Raw genomic sequence first — 12,151 nt, 5'->3', positions numbered from 1 at the left:
CTCTATGGGTCTCAGGGACTCCGAGTCCCTAGGGCTTCCTCCCACCCCACCATCACAGCAGAGAATGAGGAGGACCCTGGGCTCTGTGCGTGCCCCTGCAGCGACACGTGGGAGGCGGAAGATGCACATGGGGGCTCACACGTGGGCTCCTTCCCCTGCATGGAGGATCCAGTCCCAGAGCATTCAGTGGTATTTCCCCATGGCCCCTGTGGCCTCCCTGTCTCATGTCCACATGACCCTCCCACTTCTGCCTGGAATCGCCTCCTAAGGCAACTACTTGCGTCCGTCCCAGTCATTTCAAGATCTGCATCTGGAGGAATCCAATACTTACCCCGCAGGGCTCATGTCAGAGTTGGAGCTGGAGAAAGTGTGTATCCCTGCATCCCAGGTCTCCCTCGTGGGGCGTGGTTTTTAGACCATGGTCCTTAGAGAAACACGGCTGGGATGCTGGTCTATATTGTCCTCCAAATTTACTGGGGGCTGCCCTGTGGGCCAGCACAGTCATCACACCCCACACCAGCTGAAGCCCCTGATGTGCAGGCGAGAGCCAATTGTGTGCAGGAATTCCCTAATTTCCACACAGAGGACAGGCTGCCCAAGCCAATAAATCCATTCGCCTCTCCAAGGCACTGTCATGTACTCCAGACCAGCCGTGGGTTTCAGAGGAAATGTGTTAAGTCCACATTCACAGGGCATGAAAGGAATATTGAGATGTTACAGCAATCAATTTTTCATAAATAATGTACATGTGTAGACACATTACATATTCAAAGCAGCCGTCAAGTGGCCAGGGAAAATGATCATTTATTCTGTTGAATTTCTTCAGAATGAATTCTGGGAGAGATCAAACAAAAAACTTATAAAATAGGAATTATCGATAATGATGCCTGCTTGTTGCAAAGCAGTTTGACTGACTTCACACGTAATTGAAGCAGGTGAGGTCAGGGTTGAGCTTCGGGTGATTTTAGGAGGAATCCCTGTATCCTGTTCATGGAGCTAGAGTAACACTTTGTAAGGATGTGTGATTGAAATGACTGATATTCAAAGTCTTTCATGAATATGTTGTGGTGAGTAAACATCAGTGCACGCCAGCAGAATAGTGACCAGAGTCTTCACATTTTGATCTCCAGAGGTAGAAGTTACTTGTCCCCTCCACAACCTTCTTGAGAATCCTCTGTTGCCTTGGTTGTCTTAGGCTATGACATCAGTTTGTGAGTACAGGGCTGTCCCGTGTTCTAAGGTTGCTGTTTTCCCAAGGAGACTATAGAGCTTGGCCAACTTTAGAACAGCATGTATCTATCTAGTTATGAGGCAGAGCCAGGCGGGGAGGCAGGATGGGTAGGGCAGTTCTGTGAGCATGCAGGGTCCTAACCTACTGGGTAAATTCAGTCCTGCAGGCGCATTCACTTCACCAGTGGGAGCAGATTGTGGGTCTAGAGCTGGGGGAGAGAAATCGGGGTGATGTTGAAAGGATCCAAAGTGTCATTTAGATGAGGGGTGGGCACGGATAAACTCAGGGAGTTATCCCACAACATAGGGATTATGGTGAATAACAATGAATTGGACACTTGAAAATTGCTAAGAGAGTAGGTAAGTATTCTCACTAGACACCTACACACACAAGATACATATGTAAGGTAATGCCTGTGTTAATCACCTTGGTTTGCTCATCCCACAATGTTATGCATAGATAGAAATACTTTGTCCACTATCAATACATACAACTGTATTTGTCTAAATAAATACAGTAATGGTGAAGAGTCCAGGCTTGTCTGACATTCAGAGATCTGGGTTCAAATCTTGAGCCTACAATATTCAGGTTGTGTGACCTTGAATATAATCTCTCTGACCTTTCCTGTTTTCCCCTGGGATATGGAGACACTGCTGCCTGCTCTATAGCATTGATGAGAGGAAGAAGAAAGATGATGAAGGAAAGTGCTTATTACTTTGCTGATGGGAGTGAGGGGAAACTTACTAAAAGACAGCTACTCTTGCAATTCTAATAATCATCAAACCAGATTTCTCCCAAAGTATCAGATGCTTCCTGCGTGTGCTATGCCCTGCTGACCCTAGAAAATATCAATATAATTAAAGATTGCTGGTGACATTGAAGACACCATGGTGCACAGCACAGGAGCACCACACAATCTTCCAGAGTCATGCTTGGGTCTGGCTGAGGCAGCCACACAGAAGGCAAACCTGCCCTCCAGCACTTCTGCCCAACTCGGCCATGCTGGGGTAGGCGCTGCTGAGACCACACAGCAGCTGCTTGACAGCACCTGAGGAGCACAGGAGGAGCACCTGGGTGCGAGTCCAGAGGCTGCCCCTTAGGCTAGTACCCTCTCGGGCATGTTTCCTCATTCATGCAGCAGGGAGAGCTCAGGAGCCTGCATCACAGGGCTGTCTGAAGCGTAACCAGGATGCTGGGACACATGTGGAAGGCTTTAGCACTGCATTGGTAAAAGCAGAAGATCATTCAATAAGCACTGCCATTGTTGTGAAAATCCTTAAAGTTGCTCTGAAGCCTTTCAGAAATGCTGGCAAAGCAGCAAGGCCCTAAGCCTCTGAAATTCCTTTTCTCCATTAACCAGCTTGGAAGAGCTGCAACATGGACGATGGAAGAGGGAGTGTCGTGCAGGCACGCAGGGCCCTTTCTCCGGGGCAGGATGGGGAGAACGCCGGGGATGCCCGGCCGGCCCTCACAGCCTGGGATGCTGCCTCTGGAAAAGATGCAGTCATGGGTCTCAGATGCCGAGAACAGCTGGCTGTGGCCTCCTTTGAATCGCTTTGGTCCCAACTCCAACATGAGTAATAAGACACTCTAAAGCTCTTGGCATCCAGGGACTCTCATCTACAAACAACGGAACCCCCAGCTCAAAGTGCCTGACACACCAGGGCATTTATCTGCCTGGTCCTCCTGGAAGTCCAGCAGGTGCTCACGTTTCATATCTAACATCATCTGCCCGTACTGGCTCCACCTCCCACAGGACTCCATGTACGACCTCCACCAGCAAGATACTCGACCACAGCATCTCTGTGCCTGGACATGCAGCACAGTCGAAAGCAGAAAGTGAACATGGCCTCCTTGGGCCACAACTCAGGCGGCTTCTTGCCTGACGAATTCTCACTGCTAACCTTTCCTTATCACTGTTTGACCTACAGAGATCTTCTTTACATTTTCTAAACCAACGCCACCATTGGAACTAGCGTGGCCAGCTTCCCCGGCAGCACAGAGGCCTCAGGGCTGGGAACCAAATACGCGACAGAGCTGTGTCAGGAGAGAGAAAAGGGGAAGTGGACGCTGGGAGGCAGCCAGCCAACGTCCGGCAGGCTCCTTCCACATTCTCATGACAAGTTCCGTGTTCGGATTGCAGGTAGTTCAAAGCAAGTGGCTGCTTTCTTCAACTAAGTCATTTTAAATTAAGTCCACAAAGTGAATATCAATGTTTTATTTCATTGTGACAGGCTGTCAGTAAACTTAAGGAGTAAATTTGATGACGGATATTTTTGTTGTTGTTGTTCTTATACATTTTTTGGCATCTCCTCATAGAAGCATAAAAAATTCTCTTTGTACTAGCCCCATAAGAGCCTTTTTCCAAAGGAAATCTAACATCTAGAGACACACAGGATTTTCAGCCCTAGCAAAAACAATTCCAGCATCCTCACTGCACATCAAAGAGAGACAGCCTTGTTCTCATGGCCAGGATGGTTAGTCACAATATTACGAAAAGTAACAATTAAGTGCTACACAGTAGATGGAGGCACTGGAATTTCGTCACCCAGCAAACAAAACACTTTTAATTACCAGACTCTTCTCTCTGCTTCCTAAATAGGAGTTAGTCCGAGAGAGCTGTGGTCTGGGGGAGAGGAGTAGGCACAGATGGGCAGGGTTTAAGAATCACAGTGGCTTATGCCTGTAAGCCCAGTAGTTTGAGAGGCTGAGGTGGGAGGATTGCTTGAGCTCAGGAGTTCCAGGCCAGCCTGGGCAACATAGGGAGACCCCTGTCTCTATAAAAAGAAAAAAGAAAAAAAAATAGCCAGGCCTGGTAGCACATTCCTGCAGTCCCAGCTACTCCAGAGGCTGAGGTAGGAGGATTGCTTGAGCCCTGGAGGTTGAGGCTATCTATAGTGAGCTGTTACGGAGTCACTGCACTCAGCCTGGGAGACAGAGTGAGATCCCATCTCAAAAAAAAAAAAAAAAAGGGAGTTTACAGAGGTTCCTCACTTTCTTTTAGAGAAGCACTGACATTTCAGAAGTTGTTCAGAGAACATTTCAGGGAGGAGACACAGGAAACGCCCAGGTAAACTGTAAGAGAGAGGCTCCCCACTGACACTTACATGGCGCTACGTGGCCAAGCCCTGCGGCCTGATTCCATGTCCAGCAAGGCTGGGTGTTGACTCATCCCTGCCATGTATGTATACCTTGAAGGGATGCCATCAGGAATCTGGCCACCTTTTTAAAGGAGGTACCACTTGGCTTGGATTGTAACCCACAGAACAGGCTGCAGGGCTAGTGCCCTCAAAGCCAGTCTCGCAGAGCCCCAAGGTGCCCCTCCATCCCCAGCGTCCCTCCCATCTGCTCCCCCTCAGCACCTCAGTTGCCTCTGCCAACTGTCCATGCCTTCTTGAACTGTTCTCCGTCCTTGGCATCTACACCCTGGTACCCATCTTGGTGCCTCTGAACACAGACACAGCTGAACCGCATCTTGTTCATGCCCTAGGCTCCCCTTGATGCCAGGCTCCCAGATTCCATCTCTGCCTCTCTAATCAGAGAGGTTCTCTCCCGCCTCTGCGTAGCCTTCTCCTCCTCCTCAGGTGACACCAGCCCCCTTACCTTGCGTCGTTTGCACGTCTGCTCTCCCATTGGTCACAACAGCCTTGAAGGTACAAGCTGAGTCCGTTTCTCCCGGGCCCAGTGTGCTGCAGCAGAGTTAACCCATATGTGTTTGTGGATTCTCCATTTGCTTTTTGGCCATATCGTATCGTCTAACACCTTGTTTTCAAAACATGTTTCCAGCCGAAGTCTTTTCTTCTGTTAGTACTGCCTTGCCCTCCTCCACCTCCCCATGTGAACTTGGATTTGCTTTTACGTTCTAATGAAGTGTAAATGAATCTATTTTATAGATTAAATTCCAGCTAATTTGACTCCTGGGTCAGTTTCAGCCATTTGGGGTGTTGACATGCCCTCCTGCAAAGCAATGTTGGTTTGTACAAATCATAAAATGGACTTTCACTGGAAGGGGCCTGGGATAAAAAGAGTGTCATTCAAAGTTTCCATAGATCACAGCCTCTGGTGTGGTCTCGCTTTGTTCACCACCCCCCACCCTATTACCACGGAGAACTGAAAGTCCATAAAACGGATGAGGCACGGAGAACGTGCAATTTTGTTACTTTCCTGGAACAGCATCTTTTTAGATGTCTCATGGACTGCTTTGTGATACTTAAGCAGTTGTTCACGTTTCAGTTTCTGGGTAGATGAATTTATCGCATATTGCACAAATGAGAAAGAAAGTATTGTTAGGGGCATTTTCTCCCTAAAAGCTGTGAGATCAGTTGGCCCCTAGAACCCTGCAGGGGCTCCTTGGGCGCCTCCCTCAGGACTCTCAGACAAGGAGAGCTTAGGGCTCTCCCGGGCTTAGGCGCTCAGGGGTTTTGGTGTGGACCCAACCCAGGGTCAATAATCTGATTCTATGATATAATGCTAATTAAATGGGAGCACCAATGCCTACCTGGGCCAGAAATAACAAGGCTCAACATTTTGCATCTTTGTGATCATGAAGAAAGAGCAACATCCTGCAGTGATCGCAGATTCCTGTTCTTCACCCCGTCCCTCTCCCACTGCACTGATGCATGTTCACTTTCCTCTCCCATGGTCATCTCCCGTGGTCTCTGGGGTGGGGCAATGTGAAACGGAGGGCTCTGGGGGAATCAATTGCCAGCCCGTTTTCCAGCCTCTGTGAGGCTCCTCAGCCCCACCAGCACATGAACGAATGAACCTCCTTTACTCTTCTCAGATGTGCTACCTGCAAGGCAGAGGCCCTGCCGTGTAAGCATACCAGCACTGTAGCTTGCCACAGGGGCCAGGAGATGTGCTGAAATGGACCTTCCTGATTTCGGGACTGCAATCTGAGATGATGCTTTAAATCCATAGCCATTGTCATTTTCAGAGAAACAGATAATATTATCCTGGCAAAAGGTTCGCAGTCACAGTTGGACGTAAATTTCCCCCAAACATCCATATCCTTTGAATGATGGCACCACTAATGTTGACTTTAGAAAAAAAGGTTCCAAATGGAATGCTCCCAGATTAAAATATAGTATCTATCTTTATTCACATGATAGTTTATCTCAAATAAAATCTCCAAGCTACATTTTAGGAAGCAGATTCAGTGGCAGGCCACAAAATTTATCTCTGGAGAGAAAGACATGAAAATACATATAAAAGTCGTTGCCATCAGCACAAAAGAGGGAGGGAATTTATAGAACTGCAGCCTTCATCAGATTTGAAATCTGGGCTCCTCCAGGCATCCTGAATGGCTCTTTTACCAGGAGGCTGTGTTTGACGGAAAGAAAAATGGACCCGAGTTAATGCTCCTTGAATATCCACTGTGCTCATGTGTGCCAAGAGCTTGGCCCCCCACGTCATCACCTGTAAAGTAATGCAGGAACAGTTAGGGAATTGAAGCCCACAAAACCTGGGAGGAAAACCAAACTACCACCTTTAGCCATGGCAGAAAGCAGCAGCAGTCACTGAATATTTGCTGTGTGTTGGGCTGTGTGCAAAACACTATCCCCATTTTTCAAAGCTGAGGCCCAGAGATGTTGAGAAACTTGGTTAAGGTCACACAGCTCATGGCAAACTCAGGGTGCAAATGCAGGGAGTGGCTGCAGGGCCACAGCTCTTGTTCTGCCCAGATGCCCAGATCTGCCATTGGTGGATAACACCCCCCTCCTCTCCTCTCACACACGACATCCACAAGACCTGGGTCTGGTGTCATCTCTCTTTCTGAAGTCTTTAATCTGTCCCCAAATCATCTTTTAAATGTTCTGTAACTCCTAAGACAGTGGGGAGCACTGCACTCTTCTGTAAAGAATTTGATGAAAAAATAAGGACTCTTTTCCCCGCAAAAGGGCACATACCGGCTGGCCTTGCAATCCTGTCTGCAGAACCACACAAACCCCCTAAAGCTAGTCTGAGTCGCCAGCTAATAGCTACCTTAAAGGCCCCCTTTTGAGATCTTGCTCATAAAGACACTAAGCATTGGTTGGTTTCAGTTTGGTTTGTGCTAATTAATCTCAAATTACTCAGATCTACCATAGAGAAATTCTATTGATTCCTACTAGATTTGTTTCATTTTCACCTTGATTCATATCCTAAACTGAATCAAGTTCTGTAGAAAGAACGCCCATCAAATGCATCTCCTCAAGGAGTAGAATACCACTATTATAGCCTTAAGCTTCCACCTACAATTTTTACCCCTCAGGAGCTTACTCAACGCAAGAAGGGAGCATTAACTAATTGAATAATTAGCATGTTAATGAAGGAGGGTGGAATTAATGCAGCCAATAAGAGGCTTCATCTTGGCCGAATTTCCCCCAGACCGAAGCTGGAGGCAGGATCCCTGGCACCTGCAGATCTCCTAAAATCTGAAGGAATGAGGTGCTTAATTCATTCTCTTGCTCTGTTGCTCAAGCCATCTAGAGAAATCACCCTCCTGGCTGTATTACATCCAAATTAAATATATTTGCTTATAAAGCCCAGAAGATGAGAGCAATCTCAGTGCCATCCACATTACAAAGGGACTAAGATGTGGTGCGGGTCTCTGCAGTTGTAGGAATGGCTATGGGAGTGCTAAATCACCTCTAATACACTACTGATTTAAGGAACACATTTCTGTTGGGCTTTTGTTCTAGCAGCCGATTTTTTTCCTCTCTTTTTAATCTTTTTTTTTTTTTTTCCCATCATGGTGTGATCACTGCCTCTGTGCTAAATTTGTAGTGAGATGCTGCAGACTTGTGGCCTGTACCTGAATGGATGGGGAGGAAGAGTGAAGGAGGTTGCTGGCTTTCCTTGGGTGTTCTTGCTCACAGCCCGGACAGCAGAGGTGGAGCTGAGCACCTCCAGGGCAGGCCTCCATCAGCTGGGGAAAAGCTTCCGAGTATCGTTGCCCAAATTCAGCTCTACCTTTCCTAATCTCAAAGCCGGTATGAACAGCAGCTGGATTTCAGCTTTTCATCTCTCTGGTACAAGTCCACAGAGCTACTTCAAAAGGCTGTGAGTGGAAGGGAGGCCTGCGAGTCCAGGGAAGTTTTAAAATATTTGAGACTTTGAATTGTGTGTTTTCACTTCAACACTGTGACTCAATAACCCCTGCCCCTCTCCACAAATGGTGCCAATCAAGCCATTTCTTTCTCAAGGGGAACTGAGTGATTTGCAGGGTTTGGGGAAGGTTCCCTGTCCCTAAAGCATCATCCCACTCTGGTAAGATTCATAACTAGCATGTTTTCGGGGCTTATCCTAGTGGGAGGCTTTGAGAAGGAGATCAGCGTCTTCAAGGGGAAGCAGGTGGAAACACCTTGAGATAGATAACTCCCCAGTCAGGCCAGGGTGGGCAGGGGGAGGCAGAAACAGAAAACAGAATGAGTGTTCTTGGCATCCTGCAGTGTGAGGGTCTGTAGTGCCAGCACCAAAGGGGCACTGAGCTCAGGGCAGAGACAGGAGAACACCACGTATTATTGATCATGTTACTATGAAAATTATTTTAGAAGTTAGTGTTGTTCTTTTTATTATTATTGGCAACATGGAAGGCACTTAAGGACAGAATTTACTCAGCAAGCAACTTTTAGCAGATATTTATCGAACATCACAATGTACTGAGCAATGAACAGAATGAACAAGAATCCCTGCCTTTATGGAGCTTGCAGTCTCAGAGATAAATAATAACAGCCACCACGTGGCACTGAGAACATGCCAGCTACTATGCTGAGCACTGTTTACATATTAACTCATGAATCCTTCACATAACACTATGAGCTAGACTTTGCTATTATCCTCATTTTCTAAATGAGGAACCAACTGAGAATGGTGAGGTTAAGCCTCTTGTCCCAAATCACCCAAGTGGTAGACCTGGGGGGCTTGAACCCAAGCCTCATGGCTGTGCTACACCACAACTGGCCAAATTTGCAAATTCGGATACCATATACACCACCTTAAAACCTACTGGGACGTGGTATACATGTAACAAACCTACTCCCAATAACCGAAAATCCCATGAGGGAAGTGGAGAGGGAGAGTCTACACAGGACAGACAGAGAGCTTCAGAGTGGCAGTAAGCATCTAGCTGTTCCCATCGAATATGACTCAGGCAAGGATTTACACCTCTGAGTTCCAGTTTCCATATATTTTCTTCACGAAGAGAAAAGTTGCATTGCAGCCATTTGACAGCACCATTACGACATTCTATACACAATAAATATGAAGATCCTTTGTACACTGAACCAGTGCAAAGACTTAGTAGAATCTGAAACAGACTTACTTTTGCTTTCCTTTGTTTGAGCACACATGAGTGCCGTACACATTCCACAAGCCTCACATTTGCTCTGTGAATGTGACTCTTCCCATTCATTCCACAACTGGGGAACTAAGGTTCAGGGAAGTAAAGCAACCTGCCCAGTGTTTGACAGTGGGAATTGTCCTATTGCCTCATTTTTATACATTTCCCAAATCAATGATGAATACATGCATTTAATCTATACTTCACTAAAGTAGAAAACCGACTCTTTGTTGAGCCACTCTGTATACCAAGCATAGTGAAGTCTCTCTGTGTATCTCATTTAATCCTTGCAACAGTTTTCGCAAGTAATTCTATTACTTTACCATTGGATTGATATAAAAAATGAAGTTTAGAGAGCATAAATGATCAATCAGTATGTCATCTCAGCAAGTCGTAAAAAGAAAAAGCCATCGAATCCTTACACGTTTGACTCTAGAACTCTAGTCTTCGCTACTGTACACGTACTTTTCATGTGTGCTCAAACAAGGGAAACCAAGAGTAAATCTGTTTCAGATTCTACTAAGTCTTTGTGTTGGTTCAGTTTACAAAGCATTTTCATGTTGATTGTTTATAGAATGTCATAGTGGTGCTGTCAAATGGCTGTAATAGGACTTTTTCCTTGTAAAGAAAATATATGGAAACTGGAGCTCAGAGGTGTAAATTCTCGCCTGGGTCATATTTCGTACATTAATGTCATATTTTGTGTATTGATGCCACATTGTAGGATTGGAAATAGGGCAATGGAACTAGGATTCTAATCCGATCTTTCTCTCTCCAAAGTCAGATCATTTGATACCACGATGGATACAGACTTCTGAGCTGAAAGTTTTTTGTTTTGTTTTCAACAGTCTAAAAATATTGTTCTGCTGTCTTCTGGCCTTCATTTTTTTTCTGAGATAAAATCATCAGTTTTCTGAATTGTAATTCCTTGTATGTAGCATGTTAATTTCTCTGGTTCCTTCTGTGTTTTTCTCCTTGACTTTGGTTTTTGGCAGTTTAATTATGATGTATCTATATGTTGCCTTCTTTGTATTTATCCTAATGGGTTAGCAGATGTTCCAGTTACTATTGCTGCATAATAAACCATCTCTAAATTTAGTGGCTTAAACAACAGCAACCATTTTCTTATCTCTTGCTGTCTTTGGCTCAGGACTCAGGATGGGCAACAGTTCGTCTCCACTCGGTAACATCCACAGCTTCAACTGAGGACTTTAAACCTAAGGGCAACTCAAGAGCAGGAGCAGCAAACATCCACGGCTGTCCTCACTCCTGCATCTGGCCATTGGTGCTGCCTGTCAGGTGGGACAGCAGTGGAGCTATCAGCAAGAATACCCTCAGGGCCTTCTCACGTGGCCTCTGCAGCCTCATCATAGGATGGAGGCTGTGCTCTAAGTGGGAGCACCCCAAGCTCTACCACCTTTTATGACTTATCTCAGAAGTCACAAGGGGTTCCTTTCCTAAATTCCTAGTGCCTACAAGACTCAAGGGAAGGAATATAGACCACTGGGTGTCTGCCATGGTGGTCTCTAAAGGAGGAAATAGAGGAAGCAGTTAAGTTGAAATCCAGCAAACATTCTACGTTACGGGTGAACTGGGGCAAGGAACAAGGTGATCCCACATTCCAAGCTAATGGTTAAATGGAGGTTATGATAATTCATCAAAGAGGGCATTAGCACAGAAAGACCTAGAATAAGACCCGGTCAGCTGTGGCAGACTGCATTTTCCAAATGTGTCCAGAATGATATCTGCCACAACGCATGTTCTTTGAGAACCCTGTTGACTTTCTACCCTTGAAGACAGGCAGGTTCGAGGTCATTTGTAACCACAGGTTATGCCGGAGTGGTACGGGGTTACTCTTGAAACCTGGTACTACAAGGTAACATGGTTCTTGCTTGTTGGCTGAGACACTTGCTCTCTGACATCTTAGGTGCTATGCACGGAGCTCGATTATCCTGAAACCACCATGATTCAACCCCATGTCATTCCTTTGGCTGCCAGCCCAGTTCAATTCCAAGTTGATGACCAGTGTCAACCGCCAGCCAGTCAATTCTGAACATTTGGCCAGTTGAGCTTTCAAATGATGGCAGCCCTGGCTGACATTTTGTGTAAATAACATGAGAGACTGGCTTGTTGAGCCCTCCCCAAATTTCTGACCCACAACATTGTGAGAAAAATAATCTTAAGCCTCTCAGTTTGGGGACAGTTTGTTACTCAGCAATAGAAATGAAAACATCATCTCAGTAGGACCATGTGACTTGCAGCAACCAGGGTGACAATGGACATCCCTGCAGACACCCGAGGAGGGGATGTGTGAAGGTTCCCAAGGCGCCCTGGAAATCTACAGCTTCCTGCTTTCCTCTGCCACAGACACACGACACACTGTACCCCTACACCTAATCTTTTGGTTTGGAAAGAAACAGAAGGTGATAGAAATCTGCAAGTTGCGACTGAGGTTGACGATCCTAAACACATTATTTCATGAGACTAACTCCAAGATTATTGGCATGAACTAGATTTTTTCTCCCCTTTCTTATAAAGCAAATGGGACAGCTCAGGAGGAAGACTGGAGCGGTTATATACAAAAAATTAACACACAA

The 12,151-nt window shown here is 46.1% G+C and overlaps 1 long non-coding RNA gene across 1 annotated transcript; it reads left to right on the top strand.

Annotated features, from left to right (window-relative positions):
- Nucleotides 1–8,428: 8,428 nt before the first annotated feature.
- LOC123567306 (uncharacterized) lies at nt 8,429–11,808 on the top strand. Its single transcript, XR_006690226.2, has 2 exons — nt 8,429–8,482; nt 11,482–11,808. It is a non-coding gene; the product is annotated as an uncharacterized lncRNA (long non-coding RNA).
- Nucleotides 11,809–12,151: the final 343 nt, after the last annotated feature.

The sequence above is a fragment of the Macaca fascicularis genome, chromosome 10 (assembly GCF_037993035.2).
Source record: "Macaca fascicularis isolate 582-1 chromosome 10, T2T-MFA8v1.1".
Taxonomy (NCBI): Eukaryota; Metazoa; Chordata; class Mammalia; order Primates; family Cercopithecidae; genus Macaca; species Macaca fascicularis.
This window is presented reverse-complemented; position numbering and strand designations above follow the sequence as displayed.